This window comes from Camelus dromedarius, unplaced genomic scaffold, assembly GCF_036321535.1.
Source record: "Camelus dromedarius isolate mCamDro1 unplaced genomic scaffold, mCamDro1.pat HAP1_SCAFFOLD_200, whole genome shotgun sequence".
NCBI classification, from domain to species: Eukaryota; Metazoa; Chordata; class Mammalia; order Artiodactyla; family Camelidae; genus Camelus; species Camelus dromedarius.
In genome coordinates, this window is record NW_026989858.1 from 2,067,836 (window position 1) to 2,092,316 (window position 24,481).

Consider the following 24,481-nt stretch of genomic DNA (forward strand, 5'->3'; position numbering starts at 1 on the left):
ATCTAGCACAAAAGGAACGGGTTGCAGTGGAAACTTTTACTCTGGTTTCTCAGTCTGTTTCCTAGTGCCGGTTTGAAGTTCCTGCAGTTTTCAGTGTAAAACGGAGTTGGAGCTAGTACCTCCCCATATATATGTACGGAGTGGAGTTTGCAACTGAAAAGAAACTTTGTGTTCCCAACAAGCTCGGTGAAGGACGGCTTTCACACACACTTATCTCTCAGAACTGAGCATGTGGAGAGACGTTCGTTCATCTAGCACAAGGGGAACGGGTTGCAGGAGAAACTTTTACTCTGGTATCTCAGTCTGTTTCCTAGTGCCGGTTTGAAGTTCCTGCAGTTTTCACTGTAAAACCTGGTTGGAGCTTGTACCTCCCCATATATATGTATGGAGTGGAGTTTGCAACTGAAAAGAAACTTTGTGTTCCCAACAAGCTAGGTGAAGGACGGCTTTCACACACACTTATCTCTCAGAACTGAGCATGTGGAGAGACGTTCGTTCATCTAGCACAAGGGGAACGGGTTGCAGGAGAAACTTTTACTCTGGTTTCTCAGTCTGTTTCCTAGTGCCGGTTTGAAGTTCCTGCAGTTTTCACTGTAAAACGGAGTTGGAGCTTGTACCTCCCCATATATATGTATGGAGTGGAGTTTGCAACTGAAAAGAAACTTTGTGTTCCCAACAAGCTAGGTGAAGGACGGCTTTCACACACACTTATCTCTCAGAACTGAGCATGTGGAGAAACGTTCGTTCATCTAGCACAAGGGGAACGGGTTGCAGGAGAAACTTTTACTCTGGTTTCTCAGTCTGTTTCCTAGTGCCGGTTTGAAGTTCCAGCAGTTTTCACTGTAAAACCGATTTGGAGCTAGTACCTCCCCATATATATGTATGGAGTGGAGTTTGCAACTGAAAAGAAACTTTGTGTTCCCAACAAGCTAGATGAAGGACGGCTTTCACACACACTTATCTCTCAGAACTGAGCATGTGGAGAGACGTTCGTTCATCTAGCACAAGGGGAACGGGTTGCAGGAGAAACTTTTACTCTGGTTCCTCAGTCTGTTTCCTAGTGCCGGTTTGAAGTTCCAGCAGTTTTCACTGTAAAACCGAGTTGGAGCTAGTACCTCCCCATATATATGTATGGAGTGGAGTTTGCAACTGAAAAGAAACTTTGTGTTCCAAACAATATAGTTGAAGGACGGCTTTCACACACACTTATCTCTCAGAACTCAGCATGTGGAGAGACGTTCGTTCATCTAGCACAAGGGGAACGGGTTGCAGGAGAAACTTTTACTCTGGTATCTCAGTCTGTTTCCTAGTGCCGGTTTGAAGTTCCTGCAGTTTTCACTGTAAAACATGGTTGGAGCTTGTACCTCCCCATATATATGTATGGAGTGGAGTTTGCAACTGAAAAGAAACTTTGTGTTCCCAACAAGCTAGGTGAAGGACGGCTTTCACACACACATATCTCTCAGAACTGAGCATGTGGAGAAACGTTCGTTCATCTAGCACAAAGGGAACGGGTTGCAGGGGAAACATTTACTCTGGTTTCTCAGTCTGATTCCTAGTGCCGGTTTGAAGTTCCAGCAGTTTTCACTGTAAAACCGAGTTGGATCTAGTACCTCCCCATATATATGTATGGAGTGGAGTTTGCAACTGAAAAGAAACTTTGTGTTCCCAACAAGCTAGGTGAAGGATGGCTTTCACTCACACATATCTCTCAGAACTGAGCATGTGGAGAGACGTTCGTTCATCTAGCACAAAGGGAAGTGGTTGCAGGAGAAACTTTTACTCTGGTTTCTCAGTCTGTTTCCTAGTGCCGGTATGAAGTTCCTGCAGTTTTCACTGTAAAACCGATTTGGAGCTAGTACCTCCCCATATATATGTATGGAGTGGAGTTTGCAACTGAAAAGAAACTTTGTGTTCCTAACAAGCTAGGTGAAGGACGGCTTTCACACACACTTATCTCTCAGAACTGAGCATGTGGAGAGACGTTCGTTCATCTAGCACAAAGGGAACGGGTTGCAGGAGAAACTTTTACTCTGGTTTCTCAGTCTGTTTCCTAGTGCCGGTTTGAAGTTCCTGCAGTTTTCACTGTAAAACCGATTTGGAGCTAGTACCTCCCCATATATATGTATGGAGTGGAGTTTGCAACTGAAAAGAAACTTTGTGTTCCCAACAAGCTAGGTGAAGGACAGCTTTCACACACACATATATCTCAGAACTGAGCATGTGGAGAGACGTTCGTTCATCTAGCACAAAGGGAACGGGTTGCAGGAGAAACTTTTACTCTGGTTTCTCAGTCTGTTTCCTAGTGCCGGTTTGAAGTTCCAGCAGTTTTCACTGTAAAACCGATTTGGAGCTAGTACCTCCCCATATATATATATATGGAGTTCAGTTTGCAACTGAAAAGAAACTATGTGTTCCCAACAATCTAGTTGAAAGACGGCTTTCACACACACATATCCCTCAGAACTGAGCATGTGGAGAGACGTTCGTTCATCTAGCACAAAAGGAACGGGTTGCAGTGGAAACTTTTACTCTGGTTTCTCAGTCTGTTTCCTAGTGCCGGTTTGAAGTTCCTGCAGTTTTCAGTGTAAAACGGAGTTGGAGCTAGTACCTCCCCATATATATGTATGGAGTGGAGTTTGCAACTGAAAAGAAACTTTGTGTTCCCAACAAGCTAGGTGAAGAACGGCTTTCACACACACTTATCTCTCAGAACTGAGCATGTGGAGAAACGTTCGTTCATCTAGCAGAAAGGGAACGGGTTGCAGGAGAAACTTTTACTCTGGTTTCTCAGTCTTTTTCCTAGTGCCGGTTTGAAGTTCCTGCCGTTTTCACTGTAAAACAGATTTGTAGCTAGTACCTCCCCATATATATGTATGGAGTGGGGTTTGCAACTGAAAAGAAACTTTGTGTTCCCAACAAGCTAGGTGAAGGACGGCTTTCACACACACTTATCTCTCAGAACTGAGCATGTGGAGAGACGTTCGTTCATCTAGCACAAAGGGAACGGGTTGCAGGAGAAACTTTTTCTCTGGTTTCTCAGTCTGTTTCCTAGTGCCGGTTTGAAGTTCCAGCAGTTTTCACTGTAAAACAGATTTGGAGCTAGTACCTCCCCATATATATATATGGAGTTCAGTTTGCAACTGAAAAGAAACTTTGTGTTCCCAACAATCTAGTTGAAAGACGGCTTTCACACACACATATCTCTCAGAACTGAGCATGTGGAGAGACTTTCGTTCATCTAGCACAAAAGGAACGGGTTACAGGAGTAACTTTTACTCTGGTTTCTCAGTCTGTTTCCTAGTGCCGGTTTGAAGTTCCTGCAGTTTTCACTGTAAAACCTGGTTGGAGCTAGAACCTCCCCATATAAATGTATGGAGTGGAGTTTGCAACTGAAAAGAAACTTTGTGTTCCCAACAAGCTAGGTGAAGGACGGCTTTCACACACACTTATCTCTCAGAACTGAGCATGTGGAGGGACGTTCGTTCATGTAGCACAAAGGGAACGGGTTGCAGGAAAAACTTTTACTCTGGTTTCTCAGTCTGTTTCCTAGTGCCGGTTTGAAGTTCCTGCAGTTTTCACTGTAAAACCTGGTTGGAGCCAGTACCACCCCATATATATGTATGGAGTGGAGTTTGCAACTGAAAAGAAATTTTGTGTTCCCAACAAGCTAGGTGAAGGACGGCTTTCACACACACTTATCTCTCAGAACTGAGCATGTGGATAGACGTTCGTTCATGCAGCACAAAGGGAACGGGTTGCAGGAGAAACTTTTACTCTGGTTTCTCAGTCTGTTTCCTAGTGCCGGTTTGAAGTTCCTGCAGTTTTCACTGTAAAACATGGTTGGAGCTAGTACCTCCCCATATATATGTACGGAGTGGAATTTGTAACTGAAAAGAAACTTTGTGTTCCCAACAAGCTAGGTGAAGGACGGCTTTCACACACACTTATCTCTCAGAATTGAGCATGTGGAGAGACGTTCGTTCATCTAGCACAAAGGGAACGGGTTGCAGGACAAACTTTTACTCTGGTTTCTCAGTCTGTTTCCTAGTGCCGGTTTGAAGTTCCAGCAGTTTCACTGTAAAACGTTGTTGGAGCTAGTACCTCCCCATATATATGTATGGAGTGGAGTTTACAAATGAAAAGAAACTTTATGTTCCCAAAAAGCTAGGTGAAGGACGGCTTTCACACACACACATCTCTCAGAACTGAGCATGTGGAGAGACGTTCGTTCATCTAGCACAAAGGGAACAGGTTGCAGGAGAAACTATTACTCTGGTTTCTCAGTCTGTTTCCTAGTGCCGGTTTGAAGTTCCTTCAGTTTTCACTGTAAAACCTGGTTGGAGCTAGTACCTCCCCATATATATGTATGGAGTGGAGTTTGCAACTGAAAAGAAACTTTGTGTTCCCAACAAGCTAGGTGAAGGACGGCTTTCACACACACTTATCTCTCAGAACTGAGCATGTGGATAGACGTTCGTTCATCTAGCACAAAGGGAACGGGTTGCAGGAAAAACTTTTACTCTGCTTTCTCAGTTTGTTTCCTAGTGCCGGTTTGATGTTCCAGCAGTTTTCACTGTAATACCGAATTGGAGCTAGTACCTCCCTATATATATGTATGGAGTGGAGTTTACAATTGAAAAGAAACTTTATGTTCCCAAAAAGCTAGGTGAAGGCCGGCTTCCACACACACACATCTCTCAGAACTGAGCATGTAGAGAGACTTTCATTCATCTAGCACAAAGGGAACAGGTTGCAGGAGAAACTTTTACTCTGGTTTCTCAGTCTGTTTCCTAGTGCCGGTTTGAAGTTCCTGCAGTTTTCACTGTAAAACATGGTTGGAGCTAGTATCTCCCCATATATATGTATGGAGTGGAGTTTGCAACTGAAAAGAATCTTTGTGTTCCCAACAAGCTAGGTGAAGGACGGCTTTCACACACACTTATCACTCAGAACTGAGCATGTGGAGAGACTTTCGTTCATGTAGCACAAAGGGAACGGGTTGCAGGAGAAACTTTTACTCTATATTCTCAGTCTGTTTCCTAGTGCCGGTTTGAAGTTCCTGCAGATTACACTGTAAAACCTGGTTGGAGCTAGTACCTCCCCATATATATGTATTTAGTGGAGTTTGCAACTGAAAAGAAACTTTGTGTTCCCAACAAGCTAGGTGAAGGGCGGCTTTCACACACACTTATCTCTCAGAACTGAGCATGTGGAGGGACGTTCGTTCAAATAGCACAAAGGGAACGGGTTGCAGGAGAAACTTTTACTCTGGTTTCTCAGTCTGTTTCCTAGTGCCGGTTTGAAGTTCCTGCAGTTTTCACTGTAAAACCTGTTTGGAGCTAGTACCTCCCCATATATATGTACGGATTGGAGTTTGTAACTGAAAAGAAACTTTGTGTTCCCAACAAGCTAGGTGAAGGACGGCTTTCACACACACTTATCTCTCAGAACTGAGCATGTGGAGAGACGTTCGTTCATGTAGCAGAATGGGAACGGGTTGCAGGAGAAACTTTTACTATGGTTTCTCAGTCTGTTTCCTAGTGCCGGTTTGAAGTTCCAGCAGTTTTCACTGTAAAACCGAGTTGGAGCTAGTACCTCCCCATATATATGTATGGAGTGGAGTTTGCAACTGAAAAGAAACTTTGTGTTCCCATCAAGCTAGGTGAAGGACGGCTTTCACACACACTTATCTCTCAGAACTGAGCATGTGGAGAGACGTTCGTTCATGTAGCACAAAGGGAACGGGTTGCAGGAGAAACTTTTACTCTGGTTTCTCAGTCTGTTTCCTGGTGCCGGTTTGAAGTTCCTGCAGTTTTCACTGTAAAACCGAGTTGGAGCTAGTACCTCCCCATGTATATGTATGGAGTGGAGTTTGCAACTGAAAAGAAACTTTGTGTTCCCAACAAGCTAGGTGAAGGGCGGCTTTCACACACACATATCTCTCAGAACTGAGCATGTGGAGAGACGTTCGTTCATCTCGCAAAAAGGGAATGGGTTGCAGGAGAAACTTATACTCTGGTTTCTCAGTCTGTTTCCTAGTGCCGGTTTGAAGTTCCTGCAGTTTTCACTGTAAAACCGATTTGGAGCTAGTACCTCCCCATATATATGTATATAGTGGAGTTTGCAACTGAAAAGAAACTTTGTGTTCCCAACAAGCTAGGTGAAGGACGGCTTTAACACACTTATCTCTCAGAACTGAGCATGATAAGAGACGTTCGTTCATCTAGCAGAAAGGGAACGGTTTGCAGCAGAAACTTTTTCTCTGGATTCTCAGTCTGTTTCCTAGTGCCGGTTTGAAGTTCCTGCAGTTTTCACTGTAAAACCTGGTTGTAGCTAGTACCTCCCCATATATATGTATGGAGTGGAGTTTGCAAATGAATAGAAACTTTGTGTTCCCAACAAGATAGGTGAAGGACGGCTTTCACACACACTTATCTCTCAGAACTGAGCTTGTGGAGAGACGTTCGTTCATCTAGCAGAAAGGGAACGGTTTGCAGGAGAAACTTTTACTCTGGTTTCTCAGTCTGTTTCCTAGTGCCGGTTTGAATTTCCTGCAGTTTTCACTGTAAAACCGATTTGGAGCTAGTACCTCCCCATATATATGTATGGAGTGGAGTTTGCAACTGAAAAGAAACTTTGTGTTCCCAACAAGCTAGGTGAAGGACGGCTTTCACACACACTTATCACTCAGAACTGAGCATGTGGAGAGACATTCGTTCATTTGGCAGATATGGAACGGGTTGCAGGAGAAAATTTTACTCTGGTTTCTCAGTCTGTTTCCTAGTGCCGGTTTGAAGTTCCAGCAGTTTTCACTGTAAAACCGATTTGGAGCTAGTACCTCCCCATATATATGTATGGATTGGAGTTTGCAACTGAAAAGAAACTTTGTGTTCCCAACAAGCTAGGTGAAGGACGGCTTTCACACACACTTATCTCTCAGAACTGAGCATGTGGAGAGACGTTCGTTCATCTAGCACAAAGGGAACAGGTTGCAGGGGAAAATTTTACTCTGGTTTCTCAGTCTGTTTCCTAGTGCCGGTTTGAAGTTCCTGCAGTTTTCACTGTAAAACCTGGTTGGAGCTAGTACCTCCCCATATATATGTATGGAATGGAGTTTGCAACTGAAAAGAAACTTTGTGTTCCCAACAACCTAGGTGAAGGGCGGCTTTCACACACACTTATCTCTCAGAACTGAGCATGTGGAGAGACGTTCGTTCATCTAGCACAAAGGGAACGGGTTGCAGGAAAAACTTTTACTCTGGTTTCTCAGTCTGTTTCCTAGTGCCGGTTTGAAGTTCCAGCAGTTTTCACTGTAAAACCGAGTTGGAGCTAGTACCTCCCTATATATATGTACGGAGTGGAGTTTACAAATGAAAAGAAACTTTATGTTCCCAAAAAGCTAGGTGAAGGACGACTTTCACACACACACATCTCTCAGAACTGAGCATGTGGAGAGACATTCATTCATCTAGCACAAAGGGAACAGGTTGCAGGAGAAACTTTTACTCTGGTTTCCCAGTCTGTTTCCTAGTGCCGGTTTGAAGTTCCTGCAGTTTTCACTGTAAAACCGATTTGGAGCTAGTACCTCCCCATATATATGTATGGAGTGGAGTTTGCAACTGAAAAGAATCATTGTGTTCCCAACAAGCTATGTGAAGGACGGCTTTCACAGACACTTATCTCTCAGAACTGAGCATGTGGAGAGACGTTCGTTCATCTAGCACAAAGGGAACAGGTTGCAGGAGAAACTTTTACTCTGGTTTCTCAGTCTGTTTCCTAGTGCCGGTTTGAAGTTCCTGCAGATTTCACTGTAAAACCGGGTTGGAGCTAGTACCTCCCGATATATATATGTATCGAGGGGAGTTTGCAACTGAAAAGAAACTTTGTGTTCCCAACAAGCTAGGTGAAGGACGGCTTTCACACACACTTATCTCTCAGTACTGAGCATGTGGAAAGACGTTCGTTCATCTAGCACAAAGGGAACAGGTTGCAGGAGAAAATTTTACTCTGGTTTCTCAGTCTGTTTCCTAGTGCCGGTTTGAAGTTCCTGCAGTTTTCACTGTAAAACCTGGTTGGAGCTAGTACCTCCCCATATATATGTATGGAGTGGAGTTTGCAACTGAAAAGAAACTTTGTGTTCCCAACAAGCTAGGTGAAGGACGGCTTTCACACACACTTATCTCTCAGAACTGAGCATGTGGAGAGACGTTCGTTCATCTAGCACAAATGGAACGGGTTGCAGGAAAAACTTTTACCCTGGTTTCTCAGTCTGTTTCCTAGTGCCGGTTTGAAGTTCCAGCAGTTTTCACTGTAAAACCGAGTTGGAGCTAGTACCTCCCTATATATATGTACGGAGTGGAGTTTACAAATGAAAAGAAACTTTATGTTCCCAAAAAGCTAGGTGAAGGACGGCTTTCACACACACACATCACTCAGAACTGAGCATGTGGAGAGACATTCATTCATCTAGCACAAAGGGAACAGGTTGCAGGAGAAACTTTTACTCTGGTTTCTCAGTCTGTTTCCTAGTGCCGGTTTGAAGTTCCTGCAGTTTTCACTGTAAAACCGATTTGGAGCTAGTACCTCCCTATATATGTGTATGGAGTGGAGTTTGCAACTGAAAAGAAACATTGTGTTCCCAACAAGCTATGTGAAGGACGGCTTTCACACACACTTATCTCTCAGAACTGAGCATGTGGAGAGACGTTCGTTCATCTAGCACAAAGGGAACAGGTTGCAGGAGAAACTATTTCTCTGGTTTCTCAGTCTGTTTCCTAGTGCCGGTTTGAATTTCCTGCAGTTTTCACTGTAAAACCGGGTTGGAGCTAGTACCTCCCCATATATATGTATCGAGGGGAGTTTGCAACTGAAAAGAAACTTTGTGTTCCCAACAAGCTAGGTGAAGGACGGCTTTCACACACACTTATCTCTCAGAACTGAGCATGTGGAGAGACGTTCGTTCATGTAGCACAAAGGGAACGGGTTGCAGGAGAAACTTTTACTCTAGTTTCTCAGTCTGTTTCCTAGTGCCGGTTTGAAGTTCCTGCTTTTTTCACTGTAAAACCGATTTGGAGCTAGTACCTCCCCATATATATGTATGGAGTGGAGTTTGCATCTGAAAAGAAACTTTGTGTTCCCAACAAGCTAGGTGAAGGACGGCTTTCACACACACTTATCTCTCAGAACTGAGCATGTGGAGGGACGTTCGTTCATGTAGCACAAAGGGAACGGGTTGCAGGAGAAACTTTTACTCTGGTTTCTCAGTCTGTTTCCTAGTGCCGGTTTGAAGTTCCTGCAGTTTTCACTGTAAAATCTGTTTGGAGCTAGTACCTCCCCATATATATGTATGGAGTGGAGTTTGCAACTGAAAAGAAACTTTGTGTTCCCAACAAGCTAGGTGAAGGACGGCTTTCACACACACTTATCTCTCAGAACTGAGCATGTGGAGAGACGTTCGTTCATGTAGCACAAAGGGAATGGGTTGCAAGAGAAACTTTTACTCTGGTTTCTCAGTCTGTTTCCTAGTGCCGGTTTGAAGTTCCTGCAGTTTTCACTGTAAAACCTGGTTGGAGCTTGTACCTCCCCATATATATGTACGGAGTGGAGTTTGTAACTGAAAAGAAACTTTGTGTTCCCAACAAGCTAGATGAAGGACGGCTTTCACACACAATTATCTCTCAGAATTGAGCATGTGGAGAGACGTTCGTTCATCTAGCGCAAAGGGAACGGGTTGCAGGAGAAACTTTTACTCTGGTTTCTCAGTCTGTTTCCTAGTGCCGTTTTGAAGTTCCAGAAGTTTTCACTGTAAAACCTAGTTGGAGCTAGTAAATACCCATATATATGTATGGACTGGAATTTACAAATGAATAGAAACTTTATGTTCCCAAAAAGCTAGGTGAAGGACGGCTTTCACACACAATTATCTCTCAGAACTGAGCATGTGGAGAGAAGTTCGTTCATGTAGCACAAAGGGAACGGGTTGCAGGAGAAACTTTTACTCTGGTTTCTCAGTCTGTTTCCTAGTGCCGGTTTGAAGTTCCTGCAGTTTTCACTGTAAAACCGGGTTGGAGCTAGTACCTCCCCATATATATGTATCGAGGGGAGTTTGCAACTGAAAAGAAACTTTGTGTTCCCAACAAGCTAGGTGAAGGACGGCTTTCACACACACACATTTCTCAGAACTGAGCATGTGGAGAGACTTTCGTTCATGTAGCACAAAGGGAACGGGTTGCAGGAGAAACTTTTACTCTAGTTTCTCAGTCTGTTTCCTAGTGCCGGTTTGAAGTTCCTGCCGTTTACACAGTGAAACCTGGTTGGAGCTAGTACCTCCCCATATAAATGTATGGAGTGGAGTTTGCAACTAAAAGAAACTTTGTGTTCCCAACAAGCTAGGTGAAGGACGGCTTTCACACACACTTATCTCTCAGAACTGAGCATGTGGAGGGACGTTCGTTCATGTAGCACAAAGGGAACGGGTTGCAGGAGAAACTTTTACTGTGGTTTCACAGTCTGTTTCCTAGTGCCGGTTTGAAGTTCCTGCAGTTTTCACTGTAAAACCTGGTTGGAGCTAGTACCTCCCCATATATATGTATGGAGTGGAGTTTGCAACTGAAAAGAAACTTTGTGTTCACAACAAGCTAGGTGAAGGACGGCTTTCACACACACTTATCTCTCAGAACTGAGCATGTGGAGAGACGTTCGTTCATGTAGCACAAAGGGAACGGGTTGCAGGAGAAACTTTTACTCTGGTTTCTCAGTCTGTTTCCTAGTGCCGGTTTGAAGTTCCTGCAGTTTTCACTGTAAAACCTGGTTGGAGCTAGTACCTCCCCATATATATGTACGGATTGGGGTTTGTAACTGAAAAGAAACTTTGTGTTCCCAACAAGCTAGGTGAAGGACGGCTTTCACACACACTTATCTCTCAGAACTGAGCATGTGGAGAGACGTTCGTTCATCTTGCACAAAGGGAACGGGTTGCAGGAGAAACTTTTACTCTGGTCTCTCAGTCTGTTTCCTAGTGCCGGTTTGAAGTTCCAGCAGTTTTCACTGTAAAACCGAGTTGGAGCTAGTACCTACCTATATATATGTATGGAGTGGAGTTTACAAATGAAAAGAAACTTTATGTTCCCAAAAAGCTAGGTGAAGAACGGCTTTCACACACACACATCTCTCAGAACTGAGCATGTGGAGAGACTTTCATTCATCTAGCACAAAGGGAACAGGTTGCAGGAGAAACTTTTACTCTGGTTTCTCAGTCTGTTTCCTAGTGCCGGTTTGAAGTTCCTGCAGTTTTCACTGTAAAACCGGGTTGGAGCTAGTACCTCCCCATATATATGTATAGAGGGGAGTTTGCAACTGAAAAGAAACTTTGTGTTCCCAACAAGCAAGGTGAAGGACGGCTTTCACACACACTTATCTCTCAGAACTGAGCATGTGGAGAGACGTTCGTTCATGTAGCACAAATGGAACGGGTTGCAGGAGAAACTTTTACTCTGGTTTCTCAGTCTGTTTCCTAGTGCCGGTTTGAAGTTCCTGCAATTTTCACTGTAAAACCGGGTTGGAGCTAGTACCTCCCCATATATATGTATCGAGGGGAGTTTGCAACTGAAAAGAAACTTTGTGTTCCCAACAAGCTAGGTGAAGGACGGCTTTCACACACACTTTTCTCTCACAAATGAGCATGTGGAGAGACGTTCGTTCATCTAGCACAAAAGGAACGGGTTGCAGGAGAAACTTTTACTCTAGTTTCTCAGTCTGTTTGCTACTGCCGGTTTGAAGTTCCTGCAGTTTTCACTGTAAAACCTGGTTGGAGCTAGTACCTCCCCATATAATTGTATGGAGTGGAGTTTGCAACTGAAAAGAAACTTTGTGTTCCCAACAAGCTAGGTGAAGGACGGCTTTCACACACACATATCTCTCAGAACTGAGCATGTGGAGAGACGTTCGTTCATCTAGCACAAATGGAACGGGTTGCAGGAGAAACTTATACTCTGGTTTCTCAGTCTGTTTCCTAGTGCCGGTTTGAAGTTCCTGCAGTCTTCACTGTAAAACCGAGTTGGAGCTTGTACCTCCCCATATATATGTATGGAGTGGAGTTTGCAACTGAAAAGAAACTTTGTGTTCCCAACAAGCTAGGTGAAGGACGGCTTTCACACACACTTATCTCTCAGAACTGAGCATGTGGAGAGACGTTCGTTCATCTTGCACAAAGGGAACGGGTTGCAGGAGAAACTTTTACTCTGGTTTCTCAGTTTGTTTCCTAGTGCCGGTTTGAAGTTCCTGCAGTTTTCACTGTAAAACCGAGTTGGAGCTAGTAACTCCCCATATATATGTATGGAGTGGAGTTTGCAACTGAAAAGAAATTTTGTGTTCCCAACAAGCTAGGTGAAGGACGGCTTTCACACACAGTTATCTCTCAGAACTGAGCATGTGGAGAGACGTTCGTTCATCTAGCACAAAGGGAACGGGTTGCAGGAGAAACTTTTACTCTGGTTTCTCAGTGTGTTTCCTAGTGCCGGTTTGAAGTTCCAGCAGTTTTCACTGTAAAACCGAGTTGGAGCTAGTACATCCCCATATATATGTATGGAGTGGAGTTCGCAACTGAAAAGGAACTTTGTGTTCCCAACAAGCTAGGTGAAGGACGGCTTTCACACACACTTATCTCTCAGAACTGAGCATGTGGAGAGACGTTCGTTCATCTAGCACAAAGGGAACGGGTTGCAGGAGAAACTTTTACTCTGGTTTCTCAGTCTGTTTCCTAGTGCCGGTTTGAAGTTCCTGCAGTTTTCACTGTAAAACCGAGTTGGAGCTAGTACATCCCCATATATATGTATGGAGTGGAGTTCGCAACTGAAAAGGAACTTTGTGTTCCCAACAAGCTAGGTGAAGGACGGCTTTCACACACACTTATCTCTCAGAACTGAGCATGTGGAGAGACATTCGTTCATCTAGCACAAAGGGAACGGGTTGCAGGAGAAACTTTTACTCTGGTTTCTCAGTCTGTTTCCTAGTGCCGGTTTGAAGTTCCTGCAGTTTTCACTGTAAAACCGAGTTGGAGCTAGTACCTCCCCATATATATGTATGGAGTGGAGTTTGCAACTGAAAAGAAACTTTGTGTTCCCAACAAGCTATTTGAAGGACGGCTTTCACACACACTTATCTCTCAGAACTGAGCATGTGGAGAGACGTTCGTTCATCTAGCAGAAAGGAACGGGTTGCAGGAGAAACTTTTACTCTGGTTTCTCAGTCTGTTTCCTAGTGCCGGTTTGAAGTTCCTGCAGTTTTCACTGTAAAACCTGGTTGGAGCTAGTACCTCCCCATATATATGTATGGATTGGAGTTTGCAACTGAAAAGAAACTTTGTGTTCCCAACAAGCTAGGTGAAGGACGGCATTCACACACAATTATCTCTCAGAACTGAGCATGTGGAGAGACGTTCGTTCATCTAGCACAAAGGGAACGGTTTGCAGGAGAAACTTTTACTCTGGTTTCTCAGTTTGTTTCCTAGTGCCGGTTTGAAGTTCCTGCAGTTTTCACTGTAAAACCGAGTTGGAGCTAGTAACTCCCCATATATATGTATGGAGTGGAGATTGCAACTGAAAAGAAACTTTGTGTTCCCAACAAGCTAGGTGAAGAACGGCTTACACACACACTTATCTCTCAGAACTGAGCATGTGGAGAGACGTTCGTTCATGTAGCAAAAAGGGAACGGGTTGCAGGAGAAACTTTTACTCTGGTTTCTCAGTCTGTTTAATAGTGCCGGTTTGAATTTCCTGCAGTTTTCACTGTAAAACCGATTTGGAGCTAGTACCTACCCATATATATGTATGGAGTGGAGTTTGCAACTGAAAAGAAACTTTGTGTTCCCAACAAGCTAGGTGAAGGACGGCTTTCACACACAATTATCTCTCAGAACTGAGCATGTGGAGAGAAGTTCGTTCATCTAGCACAAAGGGAACGGGTTGCAGGAGAAACTTTTACTGTAGTTTCTCAGTCTGTTTGCTAGTGCCGGTTTGAAGTTCCTGCAGTTTTCACTGTAAAACCTGGTTGGAGCTAGTACCTCCCCATATAATTGTATGGAGTGGAGTATGCAACTGAAAAGAAACTTTGTGTTCCCAACAAGCTAGGTGAAGGACGGCTTTCACACACACTTATCTCTCAGAACTGAACATGTGGAGAGACGTTCGTTCATCTAGCAGAAAGGGAACGGGTTGCAGGGGAAACTTTTACTCTGGTTTCTCAGTCTGTTTCCTAGTGCCGGTTTGAAGTTCATGCAGTTTTCACTGTAAAACGTGGTTGGAGCTTGTACCTACCTATATATATGTATGGAGAGGAGTTTGCAACTGAAAAGAAACTTTGTGTTCCCAACAAGCTAGGTGAAGGACGGCGTTCACACACACTTATCTCTCAGAACTGAGCATGTGGAGAGAAGTTCGTTCTTGTAGCACAAAGGGAACGGGTTGCAGGAGAAACTTTTACTCTGGTTTCTCAGTCTGTTTCCTAGTGCCGGTTTGAAGTTCCTGCAGTTTTCACTGTAAAACCTGGTTGGAGATAGTACCTCCCCATATATATGTATGGAGTGGAGTTTGCAAATGAAAAGAAACTTTGTTTTCCCAACAAGCTAGGTGAAGGACGGCTTTCACACACAATTATCTCTCAGAATTGAGCATGTGGAGAGACGTTCGTTCATGTAGCACAAAGGGAACGGGATGCAGGAGAAATTTTTACTCTGGTTTCTCAGTCTTTTTCCTAGTGCCGGTTTGAAGTTCCTGCAGTTTTCACTGTAAAACCTGGTTGGAGCTAGTAACTCCCCATATATATGTATGGAGTGGAGTTTGCAACTGAAAAGAAATTTTGTGTTCCCAACAAGCTAGGTGAAGGACGGCTTTCACACACAGTTATCTCTCAGAACTGAGCATGTGGAGAGACGTTCCTTCATCTAGCACAAAGGGAACGGGTTGCAGGAGAAACTTTTACTCTGGTTTCTCAGTGTGTTTCCTAGTGCCGGTTTGAAGTTCCAGCAGTTTTCACTGTAAAACCGAGTTGGAGCTAGTACATCCCCATATATATGTATGGAGTGGAGTTCGCAACTGAAAAGGAACTTTGTGTTCCCAACAAGCTAGGTGAAGGACGGCTTTCACACACACTTATCTCTCAGAACTGAGCATGTGGAGAGACGTTCGTTCATCTAGCACAAAGGGAACGGGTTGCAGGAGAAACTTTTACTCTGGTTTCTCAGTCTGTTTCCTAGTGCCGGTTTGAAGTTCCTGCAGTTTTCACTGTAAAACCGAGTTGGAGCTAGTACATCCCCATATATATGTATGGAGTGGAGTTCGCAACTGAAAAGGAACTTTGTGTTCCCAACAAGCTAGGTGAAGGACGGCTTTCACACACACTTATCTCTCAGAACTAAGCATGTGGAGAGACATTCGTTCATCTAGCACAAAGGGAACGGGTTGCAGGAGAAACTTTTACTCTGGTTTCTCAGTCTGTTTCCTAGTGCCGGTTTGAAGTTCCTGCAGTTTTCACTGTAAAACCGAGTTGGAGCTAGTACCTCCCCATATATATGTATGGAGTGGAGTTTGCAACTGAAAAGAAACTTTGTGTTCCCAACAAGCTAGTTGAAGGACGGCTTTCACACACACTTATCTCTCAGAACTGAGCATGTGGAGAGACGTTCGTTCATCTAGCAGAAAGGAACGGGTTGCAGGAGAAACTTTTACTCTGGTTTCTCAGTCTGTTTCCTAGTGCCGGTTTGAAGTTCCTGCAGTTTTCACTGTAAAACCTGGTTGGAGCTAGTACCTCCCCATATATATGTATGGATTGGAGTTTGCAACTGAAAAGAAACTTTGTGTTCCCAACAAGCTAGGTGAAGGACGGCATTCACACACAATTATCTCTCAGAACTGAGCATGTGGAGAGAAGTTCGTTCATCTAGCACAAAGGGAACGGGTTGCAGGAGAAACTTTTACTGTAGTTTCTCAGTCTGTTTGCTAGTGCCGGTTTGAAGTTCCTGCAGTTTTCACTGTAAAACCTGGTTGGAGCTAGTACCTCCCCATATATATGTATGGAATGGAGTATGCAACTGAAAAGAAACTTTGTGTTCCCAACAAGCTAGGTGAAGGACGGCTTTCACACACACTTATCTCTCAGAACTGAACATGTGGAGAGACGTTCGTTCATCTAGCAGAAAGGGAACGGGTTGCAGGGGAAACTTTTACTCTGGTTTCTCAGTCTGTTTCCTAGTGCCGGTTTGAAGTTCATGCAGTTTTCACTGTAAAACGTGGTTGGAGCTTGTACCTACCTATATATATGTATGGAGAGGAGTTTGCAACTGAAAAGAAACTTTGTGTTCCCAACAAGCTAGGTGAAGGACGGCGTTCACACACACTTATCTCTCAGAACTGAGCATGTGGAGAGAAGTTCGTTCTTGTAGCACAAAGGGAACGGTTTGCAGGAGAAACTTTTACTCTGGTTTCTCAGTCTGTTTCCTAGTGCCGGTTTGAAGTTCCTGCAGTTTTCACTGTAAAACCTGGTTGGAGCTAGTACCTCCCCATATATATGTATGGAGTGGAGTTTGCAAATGAAAAGAAACTTTGTGTTCCCAACAAGCTAGGTGAAGGACGGCTTTCACACACAATTATCTCTCAGAATTGAGCATGTGGAGAGACGTTCGTTCATGTAGCACAAAGGGAACGGGTTGCAGGAGAAATTTTTACTCTGGTTTCTCAGTCTTTTTCCTAGTGCCGGTTTGAAGTTCCTGCAGTTTTCACTGTAAAACCTGGTTGGAGCTAGTACCTCCCCATATATATATATGGAGTGGAGTTTGCAACTGAAAAGAAACTTTGTGTTCCCAACAAGCTAGGTGAAGGACGGCTTTCACACACACTTATCTCTCAGAACTGAGCATGTGGAGAGACGTTCGTTCATCTAGCACAAAGGGAAGGGGTTGCAGGAGAAACTTTTACTCTGGTTTCTCAGTCTGTTTCCTAGTGCCGGTTTGTAGTTCCTGCAGTTTTCACTGTAAAACCGAGTTGGAGCTAGTACCTCCACATATATATGTATGGAGTGGAGTTTGCAACTGAAAAGAAATTTTGTGTTCCCAACAAGCTAGGTGAAGGACGGCTTTCACACACACTTATCTCTCAGAACTGAGCATGTGGAGAGACGTTCGTTCATCTAGCACAAAGGGAACGGGTTGCAGGAGAAACTTTTACTCTGGTTTCTCAGTGTGTTTCCTAGGGCCGGTTTGAAGTTCCAGCAGTTTTCACTGTAAAATCGAGTTGGAGCTAGTACCTCCCCATATATATGTATGGATTGGAGTTCGCAACTGAAAAGAAACTTTGTGTTCCCAACAAGCTAGGTGAAGGACGGCTTTCACACACACTTATCTCTCAGAACTGAGCATGTGGAGAGAAGTTCGTTCATCTAGCACAAAGGGAACGGGTTGCAGGAGAAACTTTTACTGTAGTTTCTCAGTCTGTTTGCTAGTGCCGGTTTGAAGTTCCTGCAGTTTTCACTGTAAAACCTGGTTGGAGCTAGTACCTCCCCATATATATGTATGGAATGGAGTATGCAACTGAAAAGAAACTTTGTGTTCCCAACAAGCTAGGTGAAGGACGGCTTTCACACACACTTATCTCTCAGAACTGAACATGTGGAGAGACGTTCGTTCATCTAGCAGAAAGGGAACGGGTTGCAGGGGAAACTTTTACTCTGGTTTCTCAGTCTGTTTCCTAGTGCCGGTTTGAAGTTCATGCAGTTTTCACTGTAAAACGTGGTTGGAGCTTGTACCTACCTATATATATGTATGGAGAGGAGTTTGCAACTGAAAAGAAACTTTGTGTTCCCAACAAGCTAGGTGAAGGACGGCGTTCACACACACTTATCTCTCAGAACTGAGCATGTGGAGAGAAGTTCGTTCTTGTAGCACAAAGGGAACGGTTTGCAGGAGAAACTTTTACTCTGGTTTCTCAGTCTGTTTCCTAGTGCCGGTTTGAAGTTCCTGCAGTTTTCACTGTAAAACCTGGTTGGAGCTAGTACCTCCCCATATATATGTATGGAGTGGAGTTTGCAAATGAAAAGAAACTTTGTGTTCCCAACAAGCTAGGTGAAGGACGGCTTTCACACACAATTATCTCTCAGAATTGAGCATGTGGAGAGACGTTCGTTCATGTAGCACAAAGGGAACGGGTTGCAGGAGAAATTTTTACTCTGGTTTCTCAGTCTTTTTCCTAGTGCCGGTTTGAAGTTCCTGCAGTTTTCACTGTAAAACCTGGTTGGAGCTAGTACCTCCCCATATATATATATGGAGTGGAGTTTGCAACTGAAAAGAAACTTTGTGTTCCCAACAAGCTAGGTGAAGGACGGCTTTCACACACACTTATCTCTCAGAACTGAGCATGTGGAGAGACGTTCGTTCATCTAGCACAAAGGGAAGGGGTTGCAGGAGAAACTTTTACTCTGGTTTCTCAGTCTGTTTCCTAGTGCCGGTTTGTAGTTCCTGCAGTTTTCACTGTAAAACCGAGTTGGAGCTAGTACCTCCACATATATATGTATGGAGTGGAGTTTGCAACTGAAAAGAAATTTTGTGTTCCCAACAAGCTAGGTGAAGGACGGCTTTCACACACACTTATCTCTCAGAACTGAGCATGTGGAGAGACGTTCGTTCATCTAGCACAAAGGGAACGGGTTGCAGGAGAAACTTTTACTCTGGTTTCTCAGTGTGTTTCCTAGGGCCGGTTTGAAGTTCCAGCAGTTTTCACTGTAAAATCGAGTTGGAGCTAGTACCTCCCCATATATATGTATGGATTGGAGTTCGCAACTGAAAAGAAACTTTGTGTTCCCAACAAGCTAGGTGAAGGACGGCTTTCACACACACTTATCTCTCAGAACTGAGCATGTGGAGAGACATTCGTTCATCTAGCACAAAGGGAACGGGTTGCAGGAGAAACTTTTACTCTGGTTTCTCAGTCTGTTTCCTAGTGCCGGTTTGAAGTTCCTGCAGTTTTCACTGTAAAACCGAGTTGGAGCTAGTACCACCCCATATATATGTATGGAGTGGAGTTTGCAACTGAAAAGAAACTTTGTGTTCCCAAGAAGCTAGTTGAAGGACGGCTTTCACACACACTTATCTCTCAGAACTGAGCATGTGGAGAGACGTTCGTTCATCTAGCACAAAGGGAACGGGTTGCAGGAAAAACTTTTACTCTGGTTTCTCAGTCTGTTTCCTAGTGCCGGTTTGAAGTTCCTGCAGTTTTCACTGTAAAACCGAGTTGGAGCTAGTACCTCCCCATATATATGTATGGAGTGGAGTTTGCAACTGAAAAGAAACTTTGTGTTCCCAACAAGCTAGTTGAAGGACGGCTTTCACACACACTTATCTCTCAGAACTGAGCATGTGGAGAGACGTTCGTTCATCTAGCACAAAAGGAACGGGTTGCAGGAGAAACTTTTACTCTGGTTTCTCAGTCTGTTTCCTAGTGCCGGTTTGAAGTTCCTGCAGTTTTCACTGTAAAACCTGGTTGGAGCTAGTACCTCCCCATATATATGAATGGAGTGGAGTTTGCAAGTGAAAAGAAACTTTGTGTTCCCAACAAGTTAGGTGAAGGACGGCTTTCACACACACTTATCTCTCAGAACTGAGCATGTGGAGAGACGTTCGTTCATGTAGCACAAAGGGAACGGGTTGCAGGAGAAACTTTTACTCTGGTTTCTCAGTCTGTTTCTTAGTGCCGGTTTGAAGTTCCTGCAGTTTTCACTGTAAAACCGATTTGGAGCTAGTACCTCCCCATATATATGTATGGAGTGGAGTTTGCAACTGAAAAGAAACTTTGTGTTCCCAACAAGCTAGGTGAAGGACGGCTTTCACACACACTTATCTCTCAGAACGGAGCATGTGGAGAGACGTTCGTTCATCTAGCACAAAGGGAACGGGTTGCAGGAGAAACTTTTACTCTGGTTTCTCAGTCTGTTTCCTAGTGCCGGTTTGAAGTTCCTGCAGTTTTCACTGTAAAACCTGGTTGGAGCTAGTACCTCCCCATATATATGTATGGAGTGGAGTTTGCAACTGAAAAGAAACTTTGTGTTCCCAACAAGCTAGGTGAAGGACGGCTTTCACACACACTTATCTCTCAGAACTGAGCATGTGGAGAGAAGTTCGTTCATCTAGCACAAAGGGAACGGGTTGCAGGAGAAACTTTTACTCTGGTTTCTCAGTCTGTTTCCTAGTGCCGGTTTGAAGTTCCTGCAGTTTTCACTGTAAAACATGGTTGGAGCTAGTACCTCCCCATATATATGTATGGAGTGGAGTTTGCAACTGAAAAGAAACTTTGTGTTCCCAACAAGCTAGGTGAAGGACGGCTTTCACACACACTTATCTCTCAGAACTGAGCATGTGGAGAGACGTTCGTTCATCTAGCACAAAGGGAACGGGTTGCAGGAGAAACTTTTACTCTGGTTTCTCAGTCTGTTTCCTAGAGCCGGTTTGAAGTTCCTGCAGTTTTCACTGTAAAATCTGGTTGGAGCTAGTACCTCCCCATATATATTTATGGAGTGGAGTTTGCAACTGAATAGAAACTTTGTGTTCCCAACAAGCTAGTTGAAGGACGGCTTTCACACACACTTGTCTCTCAGAACTGAGCATGTGGAGAGAAGATCGTTCATGTAGCACAAAGGGAACGGGTTGCAGGAAAAACTTTTACTCTGGTTTCTCAGTCTGTTTCCTAGTGCCGGTTTGAAGTTCCTGCAGTTTTCACTGTAAAACCGAGTTGGAGCTAGTACCTCCCCATATATATGTATGGAGTGGAGTTTGCAACTGAAAAGAAACTTTGTGTTCCCAACAAGCTAGGTGAAGGACGGCTTTCACACACACTTATCTCTCAGAACTGAGCATGTGGAGAGACGTTCGTTCATCTAGCACAAAGGAAACGGGTTGCAGGAGAAACTTTTACTCTGGTTTCTCAGTCTGTTTCCTAGTGCCGGTTTGAAGTTCCTGCAGTTTTCACTGTAAAACCTGTTTGGAGCTAGTACCTCCCCATATATATGAATGGAGTGGAGTTTGCAAGTGAAAAGAAACTTTGTGTTCCCAACACGCTAGGTGAAGGACGGCTTTCACACACACTTATCTCTCAGAACTGAGCATGTGGAGAGACGTTCGTTCATCTAGCAGAAAGGGAACGGGTTGCAGGAGAAACTTTTACTCTGGTTTCTCAGTCTGTTTCCTAGTGCCGGTTTGAAGTTCCTGCAGTTTTCACTGTAAAACGTGGTTGGAGATAGTACCTCCCTATATATATGTATGGAGTGGAGTTTGCAACTAAAAGAAACTTTGTGTTCCCAACAAGCTAGGTGAAGGACGGCTTTCACACACACTTATCTCTCAGAACTGAGCATGTGGAGAGAAGTTCGTTCTTGTAGCACAAAGGGAACGGGTTGCAGGAGAAACTTTTACTCTGGTTTCTCAGTCTGTTTCCTAGTGCCGGTTTGAAGTTCCTGCAGTTTTCACTGTAAAACCTGTTTGGAGCTAGTACCTCCCCATATATATGTATGGAGTGGAGTTTGCAAATGAAAAGAAACTTTGTGTTCCCAACAAGCTAGGTTAAGGACGGCTTTCACACACAATTATCTCTCAGAACTGAGCATGTGGAGAGACGTTCGTTCATGTAGCACAAAGGGAACGGGTTGCAGGAGAAACTTTTACTCTGGTATCTCAGTCTTTTTCCTAGTGCCGGTTTAAATTTCCTGCAGTTTTCACTGTAAAACCTGGTTGGAGCTAGTACCTCCCCATATATATGTATGGAGTGGAGTTTGCAACTGAAAAGAAACTTTGTGTTCCCAACAAGCAAGGTGAAGGACGGCTTTCACACACAGTTATCTCTCAGAACTGAGCATGTGGAGAGACGTTCGTTCACCTAGCACAAAGGGAACAGGTTGCAGGAGAAACTTTTACTCTGGTTTCTCAGTCTGTTTCCTAGTGCCGGTTTGTAGTTCCTGCAGTTTTCACTGTAAAATCGAGTTGGAGCTAGTACCTCCCCATATAAATGTATGGAGTGGAGTTTGCAACTGAAAAGAAATTTTGTGTTCCCAACAAGCTAGGTGAAGGACGGCTTTCACACACACTTATCTCTCAGAACTGAGCATGTGGAGAGACGTTCGTTCATCTAGCACAAAGGGAACGGTTTGCAGGAGAAACTTTTACTCTGGTTTCTCAGTGTGTTTCCTAGTGCCGGTTTGAAGTTCCAGCAGTTTTCACTGTAAAACCGAGTTGGAGCTAGTACCTCCCCATATATATGTATGGAGTGGAGTTCGCAACTGAAAAGAAACTTTGTGTTCCCAACAAGCTAGGTGAAGGACGGCTTTCACACACACTTATCTCTCAGAACTGAGCATGTGGAGAGACGTTCGTTCATCTAGCACAAAGGGAACGGGTTGCAGGAGAAACTTTTACTCTGGTTTCTCAGTTTCTTTCCTAGTGCCGGTTTGATGTTCCTGCAGTTTTCACTGTAAAACCGAGTTGGAGCTAGTACCTCCCCATATATATGTATGGAGTGGAGTTTGCAACTGAAAAGAAACTTTGTGTTCCCAACAAGCTAGGTGAAGGACGGCTTACACACACACTTATCTCTCAGAACTGAGCATGTGGAGAGACGTTCGTTCATCTAGCACAAAGGGAACGGGTTGCAGGAGAAACTTTTACTCTGGTTTCTCATTCTGTTTCCTAGTGCCGGTTTGAAGTTCCTGCAGTTTTCACTGTAAAACCGATTTGGAGCTAGTACCTACCCATATATATGTATGGAGTGGAGTTTGCAACTGAAAAGAAACTTTGTGTTCCCAACAAGCTAGGTGAAGAACGGCTTTCACACACACTTATCTCTCAGAACTGAGCATGTGGAGAGAAGTTCGTTCATCTAGCACAAAGGGAACGGGTTGCAGGAGAAACTTTTACTCTGATTTCTCAGTCTGTTTCCTAGTGCCGGTTTGAAGTTCCAGCAGTTTCACTGTAAAACCGAGTTGGAGCTAGTACCTCCCCATATATATGTATGGAGTGGAGTTTACAAATGAAAAGAAACTTTATGTTCCCAAAAAGCTAGGTGAAGGACGGCTTTCACACACACACATCTCTCAGAACTGAGCATGTGGAGAGACGTTCGTTCATCTAGCACAAAGGGAACGGGTTGCAGGAGAAACTTTTACTCTGGTTTCTCAGTCTGTTTCCTAGTGCCGGTTTGAAGTTCCTGCAGTTTTCACTGTAAAACCTGGTTGAAGCTAGTACCTCACCATATATATGAATGGAGTGGAGTTTGCAAGTGAAAAGAAACTTTGTGTTCCCAACAAGCTAGGTGAAGGACGGCTTTCACACACACTTATCTCTCAGAACTGAGCATGTGGAGAGACGTTCGTTCATCTAGCAGAAAGGGAACGGTTTGCAGGAGAAACTTTTACTCTGGTTTCTCAGTCTGTTTCCTAGTGCCGGTTTGAAGTTCCTGCAGTTTTCACTGTAAAACGTGGTTGGAGCTAGTACCTCCCTATATATATGTATGGAGTGGAGTTTGCAACTGAAAAGAAACTTTGTGTTCCCAACAAGCTAGGTGAAGGACGGCTTTCACACACACTTATCTCTCAGAACTGAGCATGTGGAGAGAAGTTCGTTCTTGTAGCACAAAGGGAACGGGTTGCAGGAGAAACTTTTACTCTGGTTTCTCAGTCTGTTTCCTAGTGCCGGTTTGAAGTTCCTGCAGTTTTCACTGTAAAACCTGGTTGGAGCTAGTACCTCCCCATATATTTGTATGGAGTGGAGTTTGCAACTGAAAAGAAACTTTGTGTTCCCAACAAGCTAGGTGAAGGACGGCTTTCACACACAGTTATCTCTCAGAACTGAGCATGTGGAGAGACGTTCGTTCATGTAGCACAAAGGGAACGGGTTGCAGGAGAAACTTTTACTCTGGTATCTCAGTCTTTTTCCTAGTGCCGGTTTAAAGCTCCTGCAGTTTTCACTGTAAAACCTGGTTGGAGCTAGTACCTCCCCATATATATGTATGGAGTGGAGTTTGCAACTGAAAAGAAACTTTGTGTTCCCAACAAGCAAGGTGAAGGACGGCTTTCACACACACTTATCTCTCAGAACTGAGCATGTGGAGAGACGTTCGTTCATCTAGCACAAAGGGAACAGGTTGCAGGAGAAACTTTTACTCTGGTTTCTCAGTCTGTTTCCTAGTGCCGGTTTGTAGTTCCTGCAGTTTTCACTGTAAAACCGAGTTGGAGCTAGTACCTCCACATATAAATGTATGGAGTGGAGTTTGCAACTGAAAAGAAATTTTGTGTTCCCAAAAAGCTAGGTGAAGGACGGCTTTCACACACACTTATCTCTCAGAACTGAGCATGTGGAGAGACATTCGTTCATCTAGCACAAAGGGAACGGTTTGAAGGAGAAACTTTTACTCTGGTTTCTCAGTGTGTTTCCTAGTGCCGGTTTGAAGTTCCA